This window comes from Cryptomeria japonica, chromosome 5 (genome assembly GCF_030272615.1).
Source record: "Cryptomeria japonica chromosome 5, Sugi_1.0, whole genome shotgun sequence".
Lineage (NCBI taxonomy): Eukaryota > Viridiplantae > Streptophyta > Pinopsida > Cupressales > Cupressaceae > Cryptomeria > Cryptomeria japonica.
Genome location: NC_081409.1, coordinates 102,922,761 through 102,935,294, shown reverse-complemented (window position 1 = coordinate 102,935,294; position 12,534 = coordinate 102,922,761). Strand labels below are relative to the sequence as shown.

The 12,534-nt window shown below is 34.7% G+C and overlaps 1 long non-coding RNA gene across 1 annotated transcript; it reads left to right on the top strand.

Moving 5' to 3' along the window:
- Window positions 1–5,325: 5,325 nt before the first annotated feature.
- Window positions 5,326–6,030, top strand: LOC131068004 (uncharacterized). Its single transcript, XR_009111895.1, has 2 exons — window positions 5,326–5,378; window positions 5,790–6,030. It is a non-coding gene; the product is annotated as an uncharacterized LOC131068004 (long non-coding RNA).
- Window positions 6,031–12,534: the final 6,504 nt, after the last annotated feature.

Here is a 12,534-nt window from a genome sequence, read left to right as displayed (position 1 = left end):
GATTCCCAACCCATCCCTATGAATGTGACTATGTCTATGTCTAATAAACTTTCTAAAAGTAGACCTATACCTCCTCGTCATGATGGACTTGGTCTCCTTCCTAAACCAAATATTCCTCCTTTATATGGAGCAGTTCCTCCTCCTTCCTCTTATGGAGAGAAGAGACCTTCCTCTTCTCCTATTGTTCAACCTAAGAGACCACAACCTAAACACCCAAGTGATAAGGATGAGAACATTCCTCCTCCTCAATCTTCTCAACTTCCTACTAAGACTAGACGAAATCGTTCTGCACGTGAACGCCAATGAAAGCGTCATCTTAGAGCTCGTGTAACTGCTTCTCAAACTTTGCAATCCCCAAAAACACCTTCAGCTAGTATTATTCCATTTTCTCCTCAACCGAAAATTGAGCCAAAATCTCCTAAACATAAGATGCATGATGGTCTTGATCCTGTGCGAGTTAAAGATCCTATTTTTATAAATCTTGATGATGATATAGATGAAAATGTTATTCATGATGAAAATGTTACTTCTTATCATTCTGATAGTGAATATGAATATGTTGATGTTGATAACCATTTATCTAACAAATTTTCTAAAGCACTTATCCTAGCTCCTAGACAAGAACAACGTGGCGTGGAACATGAACATTGCCCTTGTTTGGATCTTGTGATAGCTCCATCTGCTATGTTGGATGTTCCTCCTCTAGCGTGTTTCCTGCCTTCCCGAAATATTGATCAGCAAGATCGGGGGGTGGATGATGTGCTGGACTAGTTCATTAGCATAGCAGACTCTCTCCTCCTCTCTTGATATCTTTTGTTACTTCTTCTATGTGTTATTCTCATTCTTCTATTTGTTGTCCTTAATGTTGTCTACTTGAGGACGATGCAAAGCATTGAGATCTCTTTTGGTCTCTCTCATGTTGACTCAAAAGACACATGTGTTCCCTTCTTCTAGGTGACCTTCGTTGATTGGGGAATGAAGAACAATTATGCATACATACATATGATATACATGAATTATCATACAGCATACTGACCCCAAGGAAAGCGAAGTCACCTCGTGCTTTGTGTTTTGTGTCTATTATCCTTGGGTTTATCTCACACTTGGGGGCTAAATCTTTGTGATAACATGCTCCTTTCCCTTCTCATTTCTTATGTGTATCACTACCTTAAAGAAATCACCCCCGATGAGGCGTGTGCGATCGCTTTAACGTAGGGGGCATACACCCCGTTCATATCTCTTCAAGATACTTGAAAATTTCTTGGCAAACTTAGCGTTGCCTTGAAAATTTTTGGTATTTTTCTTGCATGACTTATAGTGAGGGAACCTTACTACTGATAGTCATGGTTCTCCCTCGTGATCTTCCCTTTTACTTTGTCAATCGAAGTCGTAAGATCCTTAGTCCACTGGGGGCTTGGTGTATCTTGCCTCCTTGACGTGGTGAAAGTCTTTCAATGTTGTTTCCTTGTACTTTACCGGAAGTATGGGCGTACGCTTATACTCCCGCTAAAGTGGGGGCTAAATGTAGCATCCTAAAATTGCGACACTTGCAATTTTGACTGCATTTGGGTCTTCACGATGGCAGCGCAACGTTGAACCTGAATGGAGACCCCGAAACTTGTTTGCGACATCAAAAACTGCATCTTTTTGCACCTTGGCCTGATTCTCCTTGCACCCTGCTGTCCCGGGGGGTGGGACCATGGCGCCCAGCGCCCTGGTCCCTGGCCCTATTTTGGGCCCGGTCTCTTGTTGGGCATCGGGTCTTTAAGTTTGCAATTTGGAAAATAATGTTCCTGGGTCGGCCTAAGGTCGGAAAAATCAGTCTCCTAACCCTAATTGACAAGTATATAAACTACATTTCCTCTCCCAGAAAAAGGAGGAAAACATATGTGTACAAGAGGCGGAAGCGATAGGCAAACATTCAAACATTCAAACATTCAAGCATTCAAGCATTCAAGCATTCCTTCAAGCAATTGAGCATTCTAAGTCTCCATTCAAGGCTAGGTGTTGCATTCAAAGACAAGGATTCAAGCATTGAAGAGGAGATCACTTACAACATACAACATACAACATCATTACACCTTCGCATGTAAGAATACAAACATTCTTACAACAAGGTATCAGTACTTGTTTACATTACAAACTTTTACATTTACAACATTCTCATTTCTTGGTTAATTCCAAAACCGGGGTTTGACCTAAAGGCAAACCCCTCATCCCTAACCCCCCAATCGTCCTCTCTTTTCTGTGTGTAGGTTGCAGGTACGCGGCTGTAATTGAAGATCTGGAATCCTTGTGCAGAGACGAACAGATCCCCCTTCATTTCGCGGATTTTTCAAAGGACCGTGTGCACGCCGGGCGTCATCGTCCCGTCAACTTTCGCTCAAATTTGCAAGACAACATCATCTCGACATTTTACTGCTAATTTCAGGTCCGCAGCTTCATCCCGTATCCCTATCTCTGTTTATGAGCGAATCTTTCTTACTTTACATGCATTCCTAGTTCAATCATTCTATCTACATTCTTTACAAAAGAGGGTATCCTTGATGTCTTAACCCTTGAAACTCATTTAGAATCCAATCTTGCATTGTGTGGGATTGGATCTTGTGGGTTTCAACCCCTCTTTTGAATGTAAAGTCTCTCCTAAGTGAAAACCGTCAACCCTAGTGACCTCCCTTCTCTCTCCTTGGGGGGGGGAACACCTAGGGTTCGATTTTCCGCTTTACAAGGAGATACATTACATGAAACCGTCAAATGGTATTACAAAACCATGGCTAAAACCACCCATTAAAGTGGAACTGACCTCATCTCCAATCTTGGGTGTCCTATGACATGTCAAAACACACATCAATACGTGTACCTCCCTTTTACAACTCATTTATGTGTCCGATGTATTTTATATTTCCTATTTCAGGAGACCAAACTTCTGGAGACCATAACTTGTGAACGGGTGTCCGATTGACGAACTGTTTGAAGCGATGAAAATCTCATGATGTGCTCTATCACCTCATAGCCCGCTATGTTGGTTACATCAACTATTCATGACATTAAAAAGCCTCTAAAGTCCTCAAAATTGAATTTAAACCTTTCATTGCAACCTTCAAAAATGAAAACATTATAATATCTTCAAATCTAGTTATGATCTAGCAACGAAAATTTACCAACATTCTTATCTAGCCAATCCAAAGCTTTGGAGAAACTTTCGAACCAATTCGTGCCCAAACAAAAACTTACTATAAATAGTAACCTTATTGAGACACCTAGGTTCATGGCTCAAATCACAAATAAGAGTAGAAGACTTCATGACAATAAAATAGCCTCCAATACTATTGTGTGTGAATTGTAAAATCCCAATACTTGTTTTTATCATGTATAAAAGCTAAGTTTTTTGAAAGCACCCTAACCCTTTTATACAAAAAGATGGATTAATGAATTTCAATTAATAATCAATAACAACAATAAAGAGCAAGAAAAGGTTTTTGAAAGTGTCCTAACTCTTTTATACAAAAATATGGATTAGTGAAGTCCAATTAACAATCAAGAAAAACAACAAAGAATGAGTAGTAAAACCCCAATATTATTATCTTTGTATACTTATACAAAAATTTGTCCTACCTAATTTCTTTTCGTAAAATATGCTATTATCTTTGTATACTTATACACAATTTTGTCCTAACCCTTTTATACAAAAATATGGATTAATGAAGTTAAATTAACAGTCAAGAACAACAACAAAGAGAAGAATACGATTTTTGAAAGCATCCTAACTCTTTTATACAAAAAGATGAATTACTGAATTCCAATTAACAATCAAGAACAATAACAAGGATTAAGTAGTAAAACCTTGATACTATTATCTCTGTATACTTATACAAAAAATTGTCCTACCGAATTTATTTTCATAAATATATTATTATCTTTGTATACTTATACAAAACTTGTCCTAACCCTTATATACAAAAATATGGATTAACATGAAGTCCAATTAACAATCAAGAACAACAACAAAGAGCAAGATAAGGTTTTTGAAAGCATCCTAACTCTTTAATACAAAAAGATGGATTAGAAAAGTCCAATTAACAATCAAGAGCAACAACAAAGAGCAAGTAGTAAAACCCCGATACTATTATCTCTATCTATTTATACGAAAAATTGTCATACCCAATTTATTTTCATAAAATATACTATTATCTCTGTATACTTATCCAAAAACTGTCCTAACCCTTTTAAACAAAAAGATGGATTAATGAAGTTCAATTAACTATCAAGAACAACGACAAAGAGAAAGGTAAGGTTTTTAAAAGTGTTCCAACTCTTTTATACAAAAAGATGGATTAGTGAAGTCCAATTGACAATCGAGAACAACAACAAAGAGTAAGTAGTAAAACCTTGATACCATTATCTCTGTATACTTATTAAAAAAATTGTCCTAACCCTTTTATACAAAAAGATGGATTAATGAAGTTCAATTAACTATCAAGAACAACAAAAGATAAGGTTAACGTCCTAATTCTTTAATACAAAAAGATGAATTAGTGAAATCCAATCAACAATCAAGAATAACAACAAAGATCAAGTAGTAAAATCCAATACTATTATCTCTATATACTTATACAAATAATTGTCCTACTCAATTTCTTTTCATAAAATACAATAAAACAATATAATTTTAACTGAAAAAGAATACTAGAAAAAAAATATATATAAAAAATTTTACTCTCTAAAATTTCAAGACTAAAAAATAAATAATCCAAACTTATTTACAAACTTCCATGCAGTCAAATATCAGCCATTGAATATAGGGTCCACCATAAGAAGATATATTGTCTCATACATACATTATATTCCCAAACTTGTCTGATTGAGCAATAAAAAGGATGCCCATCATTCAAAAATAGGTTGCCCTTCATTTGATATTACTTTGGTTACTAAAAAATAAAGAAATTTGTTTACTTGCTCAAATCATTTGATTTTTGAAATCAGATGAAAACTTTTGATGTGGATATGAAAAATTTGACATGAAATCATTTAATTTTTGATCCAAGGTCATGATATGTAATGAAGGACCCCACAGCATCTTCTTGTTCTATCAACATTTTGTAGCCAGCTGGCCAAGAAAATATCAATGGAATATAATCTCTGTTTGATCATTGAAAAGGATAAGAACTTTATTGGTGTAAAGGCCAATTGATTGATTACTTTTCAGGTTCTGAGATGACATATCAGAATTTTTTATTAATTTGTAAGTTTTTTCAATGGCAGGAAAGTTTATCTGAAGAATTCTAATCATATTAATATTATATTCTCTTTCTTGTTACTTGTCTGCAAGTATTCAAAGATATCAGCCAAGCTCAAAAAGCAAAGAGGATGTGAATCAGGTTTATTTTGTTTTCTTCCTTTTTATGACAAGAAATAATATGAAATGTTTGTCCCTACAAGTAGAAAACAGAAAATCCATGACTTTGAGGCATATGGGCTATTACTTTTCTCTTAAGATTCAATGTTCTCTTAGTTAAACAAGTCAAAGATGCTTCTGCAATAACTAAATTCAGTACATCCATTTTACCAGACATTTCTTGTCACATGATAAAGAGACTATAGGATAAATTCCATCTATAAGTTTCTCTATATTGAATTTCATGGTCAATTATAGTTATAGAAGGGAAGAAAATTTTGAAATATGTTTTTGGGATTTTATTTTTTATAGAATGTAAATTTTTCATATAAATATCGGTATTGGTATGTTGTGATGATTAAGTTGTGTTGTTGTTCTTGTCATCAAAATTCAGATCTCGCTCGCTTGCTTATGTAGAATGTTTAAATGGGGATGAGGTCTCCTGTTTGACCTCACTGGTTCATAGCTCCGGATCAAAAGCGTTTACCCTTCTTTAAAAAAATGTTTTTCATATACATATTTTAAATAATGTGACATTCAGTGTTTGGATTATATGATTTTCATGATGGAGATCAAGGTTCAAATTTTTGAACGAGAACAGATTGAATGAATATCTCAATGTTTGATTTACTAATGGTTTGTGGTTAAAAGACAACTAAATGATATTAAATATGTTTGATGTGAAATTGATAATTTGTGACAGAAGATTCCATAGATTTCATGCACAGAAATTAGATAGCTGTCATAAAAACTCTTTCTCCACTGCCTATGAAAACTATCAATCTACACAAGTTTATCAGCATTTACAAGAATACAATTACATACAAAGATGGGTGTTTGTATGCATATTCCATGTCATAATTTATCTCCAATTTCTTCAATGTAAGAATGAGATAAGAGGAATCTGGATGGTGCATGCACTGACAGTTGCTGTGTCAATTTTTTCCAAGGTATAAATCCAAATTTGATTTACATGTCTTGTCTTGTTTGTTGATATTGTGAGATGTGCACGTGGTGTGGTTCCCCTAAAGTGAAAGTGCATCTAAGACTTTGGTTGAACAATTTTACATCCTTCTATTCACTTTGATGGGATTTTCTCTGCATAAGAATCTTTCCTGCATTGTCTTAACATTTATCCTTGTATACTTATTCGTACATAAAAGAATATGAGTAACTGCTGTCGTATTCCTTTCAACTTGCTTTCCTATCTTGCATTTAGAACAAAGTACCTGTAATTACTAATTAATTGATAGGTAGGACAATTGGAGATGAGTTATAAGATTTAGATTTATCATATAATTGAAAGTTTTCAATAGCGTGTTAATTTAAAATAACGAATAGTGGAGTTGGTTTGAATTGTGGGTTTGCTTTTCATTGGTCTTTTGATCAATTTCAAGGTTCAGATTTAGCCCCATCTTGGTAGTAAAAGTAAGACCAAGGCAAGGTGGGTTGGGCGTTGGGTTGGGTTGTGGGAATACCTGTGGTGCAACAATTTAAAAAAAAAAAATTCTCTTCATTTAAAAATTGATTATAATTGAAAGATATAAATTTACATTTTATATAACATTATCATCTTTAAACAATGAGAAGTTTTATTCAACATAATCTATTTTTATCATAATCTGTCCGCTTCAAATTGTAGTTTGATGGTGGTACATATCATATTTCTTTCTAATAATTATAAGAGTAAAGAAACAACTTAATATTCATTGCTTGTGAATAAAAGATAAAGCATATTCAACATCAAGTACTAAATTGAGCATGACTGGTTTTTTGTTTAACGTTCCAAATTCATCAAAAACATATTCAACATCTACCCAATTGAACATGACAAGTTTTTTGTTTAATGTTCCAAATTTATCAACCTAAATATCACATTTTTAATGATGGTTTCAATTCACTTTAGAAGATGATAGCTCTAGCCAGTGGGGCTCACTTGATGATTATTATTAAAAAATAATAAACATACTATTACATTAGATGTCCATGTTACAAGATTATTCATTGTTAAAATTTAATCAAAAATTAATTGAATATAATTATAGTATTTTTTTAGTAAAGAACTAGTGAAACTTGCATGCCTATACCGTTTCTCATTTAGTTTTGTGTCCATTTTGAAATGATGTCTTGATAAATATACATGTTGATATATGGTACAATCTTGTACAAAGTTGGTTCCCCTAGTCTTCACCTATCCATATACACACATTCCCACATATTTAGTCCCCACCTTATCAAGTACTCATTTGAGCATGACAAGTTTTTTATTCAATGTTCCAAATTCATCAACCTAAATATAAGATCTTTAACAATGGCTTCAATTCACTTTAGAAATTGATTGCTCTAGCCAATGGGACTCACTTGATGGTTATTATTAAAAAAATAATAAACATACTATTACATTAGGTGTCCATGTTACAAGATTATTTATATTTTAAAATTTGATAAAAAAATAATTGAATATAATTATAGTATTTTTTAGTAGTGAAATAGTGAAACTTGCATACCTTTACCATTTCTCATTAGTTTTGTGTCCATTTTGATATGATGTCTTGATGAATATACATATCGATATATGGTACAATCTTGCACAAAGTTGATTCCCCTAGTCTTTACCTATCAATAGTGAAACATTTGATTTGACACACCAAAATGTGTAATAAATTTTCATGCATTCTTCTAGGAGCCTTATTTTTAGCCTTCAAAGATTTATACACATTTCTAGGGATCGGCCTAAGTGACAATGTCTTCTTATAGAGAAACACCGGGTCCCTTTACAGTTATTTTTAAATAACACAATCATCATATTCTCAAAAGGAGAAAAATAGTTGAAGATCTATCAAGAAACAAATAAAGTTAGAACTTGTACTACAAGTCTGGGAGTCCAAAGATTTAGTCTTTCTACACGATGACTCTAGGTTTTGGATCTCGGGGTCTTGGCTAACCACTTGGTTTAAAGCATGAGTTGGATTGGTTTCCCAAAGTCCAAAATTTTGAAATGCATTGAATTTCATGTGTTGAGTTCATATTTCGGGGTCCGAGGTCATGGTCGTCCACTGTCCAATTTGGTAAGGGTTTGCCCAGAACTCTAAAGTTTGAAATTTTGAAGTGGGTTCTTCCAAAGGAAAAAAAAAAGTGGGGATCTCAAGATTCTAGGATCCCAAAGAATCATGGGTAGCACTGCCTAAGGTTGACAAGGACTACAAAGTTCTAGACTTTGGGGTAAGGGTAGTTTCATATTGAGCAAAATTTGTCATGAATGTGAGTAGGCCGGGGTTTTTGCATCAAACAGACAATTGATGAAAACCCTAGGGTAGGGTTTGCCAACTGTATGGAACTAGAGAATGGGCTACAAAAGCATGGGAAACACAAAATTCAAACTAAAAACCTACAAAGGCAAGAATTAGGACTTGGTTCAAACAAGACGAGGGCAAGGTCAATTGAATTGAAGGCCAAATATTGATTCAAAGGAATCAACTTATTACTAACCTAGAGCCTGAACTAACAAAGCAGGAATGGAGAAACAATGAAGAAGAAAGAAAGCATGCAAGAAACAAAAAAAATAAATGAGGAGAAGAAGCCCTACCTCAAACATGCGCTAAAGCAACAAAACAACACTTTGAATCAACCAAAATCCGCAACAAAAAGTTGGTTGAATTCGCTTGCAAGATGGCCAGCACAAGTCACAAGAGGAAAACAATAAGTTGCAGAGCTCCTTTAAATGCACAATGAGCTATTAAAATGAGTTGTGAGGTGTTTAAATAGTTTGTGATATGAGTGCATTAAATGTGGGTTGCCAAGGTCGTGGAGTTTGAAACTCCAAAGTGCCACAAAAAACCGGAGTCTAGGATTCTGAGATTATACGAACTTGAGGTCTTAACGGGGGTGCCAGATGGAGGATGTGTGGGATTGATCCTTCATGTTGAAGAACAAAGAGATATATGAGATTGCTTATGACAACAGTCACACTTGTCACCATTTCATGAGCTCCCAACTTTAGATATTTTGACAACAATGAAAGCATGATAGAATAAAGGGACGTGATGCAATAATATGTTGACATGTGGACATGATGGCATAGGCTTACATCATTGCACACTAAAGGGAAAATTTCCTAACAACACAGGTCCCATTAACAAGTTTTCTACATGGCACATTTTATAGCATCATGACTTTGAGCTGGGACTGCTTAGATGAAATTGTGATATGAAGGCTTTGCATGATACAATAGGAAGCTACCAATTTGAAAAATCTTATACAAGATGTGAGGAACATAACATTAGGCTCACCTTATCATGACATTGGAAAAATTAAAGCATCCAATACTGGAAATGAAAAGGAAGCCTAGGAAAAAAGGATCAGTAACCAATGACATGAAATGGCATAAAGTTTTAACTTAAGTTACTGCCAATTGAGAACAAGAGTTCAACTATGAAATATAAGAAAAAGAAACAAAGTTGATACTTGTTGACACTTGTCTCAATTCCAAATACTTTATGTAGAAAATTGGTTGTGTAAGAGCTTTGGCCTAGAATAGAACCTATGCCATTGATATTCGATCATCTAATGGTGCATATGTAAATATCAATATTAAATATTATTTATTTTTTAACTCAAAATTTTGAGGGAAGAGCCACATGTTAAGTCCTTATTGCATCACATGTCTTCAATTTAACATTAGTTTTAAAAGGAAGAACCATTCTGTTGGCAACAACAAGAAGGAAAACTAGGGGAGGGGAGGGTGGCCGGGGGGGGGGGGTGAATCAATTTTCACTAGATTAATTCAATTAAGCACAATCTTAGATCTGATCAACTGCAACAAAAACAAAGATAACAACAACAACACACACACACACACACACACATAACACCAATATTTTTGATGTGGAAAACTTTGTTAAGGGAAAAACCACGGTGGGAACCTACCCACAATGAGATGATACTCTGCAGTAGTATATATGTAAATATTACAATGGGGAATGCAAATGCATTTAGGAACACTACCTAGAGCTCACTGCTCAAATTACAATGACCTAGAAGGCTCCGACCCTCAGGGAAGGTTCACTACCTTACAAAAAGATTCAGACTACAATCCAAAAAGAATGAATTGCAAAAATAACATCTACTAATGCTTGATGACAGTTCCGGTGAAGCTCAAATGTCTTCCCTTCACCAATCTTAGCTCAACACACCACACCGAAAGATGAATTCACTTTTTCACACATACACCAATCTCTGATAATGAAGACTCAACACCTATGACCCAAATTACATGAATAATACATCCATTTATATAGGTCATCAACCTTGACTACAAGGTTGGCCAAACCCATAGCACCTAATTACAGAATTACATCACATGATATATAAATCAACCACTGGACCAATACAATTCCATAAACGACATAGTATGGACCTAAATCAACTTCTCAAACACGCACCACTACTAGAAATCTTGCCAAGATCAACCACAACATGTTACACCACCAAAATACTGTATAACATGAAGAATGTCACCAGACCATGAAGATCATCAAGAACTTGCACAATAAACAATGTGGATCACCAAGACAAATACGACATGATTAGGAAACACCAACAAGCATGTTATAACCATCTGCAATAGATGTACCAACATCACTTATGTAAATCTTCATCGATCAACATGCTAACGTTCAAGAACACTCAACAACAACAACTCGGATAAGAAAGATAGCTTCCGGAGCACCAAATCATGAACCATTTGAAATGAAGATACACACGAACATCCAAAACATTCTCCCAAATCCGCAACACAAGATATGATCTTATCGGAGCCCATGAGATCAAAAACCAGACTCTACCAGCCACTGAACAGAAACACCAAAACCTCAAAACTAGATCAAATGATATGATCAAGTAAACTTCCAGATCACTAAAATCAATAAGAAATAAAGTATTCCAATATCCCAAATAGATAAACCAACCAAATCAACTCATTATAATCACCGGATCACCAAAACAATTCCCTGCAATACCAAAACACGGGAATATGTTGACATCAATGACAACATTTCCTAGCAGCAATAATGTCTAACAATCTTCCCCTTTGACATTGAGGGCAACATATAAATGTGAAAAACAATCAATGCAAATGAATAATTCAACATCAACAAAATCCAACAGGCTCCCTCTAAGATCATGCACACAAAGCTCCAAAGATAAAATAGTTTTTCAAATGCTTCTCTCCCCCTTTGACAACAATGCCAAAGATGTAAACTGATCAAGATTCTCTCCCCCTTTGACAACAATGCCAAAGATATAAACTGATCAAGATTCTCTCCCCCAAACAACATAGTCATAACTCTGAACAACTACTTCAGCTGAGTAGCAACATCAACTCATCAACCCGGATAAAGAGATAAGATTGTGAAGTCCACCAGATTGATGCATCTCAATTCACCTAGTTCTCATTAGGAGGAGCAAAGACCTCTAATTTTTCTCTCAAATACACAAATTTATCTACAGGCAAAGGCTTAGTCAAAATATCTTCAATATGATCTTTTGTAGATACATACTGTAGTTTTACTTCTACATTACTAACTTTCTCCCTCAATAATGATACTTAATTGATATATGCTTTGTTTTAGAATGTAGTACTAGATTCTTAGAAATATTAATAACACTTGAATTGTCATCGTAAATAACAGTAGGCTCATCATACACAACTCTAATGTCTTTCAACATTTGTTTCATCCAATCTACCTGAGTACAATTTGTAGTAGCAACAATGTATTTAGCTTCAACAGTAGCTAGAGATATAACATCTTGTTTCTTGCTCGCCCATGACACCAACTTCTTCCCCAAAAAGAAAGCTCCACCAGCAGTGCTCTTTTTTTCATCTACATCACCTTCCCAATCAACATCAGTATAGGAACATAACATAAAATCATCATTCTTCAGATACCACAACCCATAGTCAGCAGTTCCCTTCAAGGATCTGAATTTTTTTTTAACAACAGTAACATAAGTCTCTTTAGGATCAGCTTGAAATCTAGCACAAAGACACACAACATGCATAATATCATGTCTAGTCTGAGTCAGGTACAACAATCCACCAACCATAGATCTATACAAGGTTTGATTTACTTTCATAGATT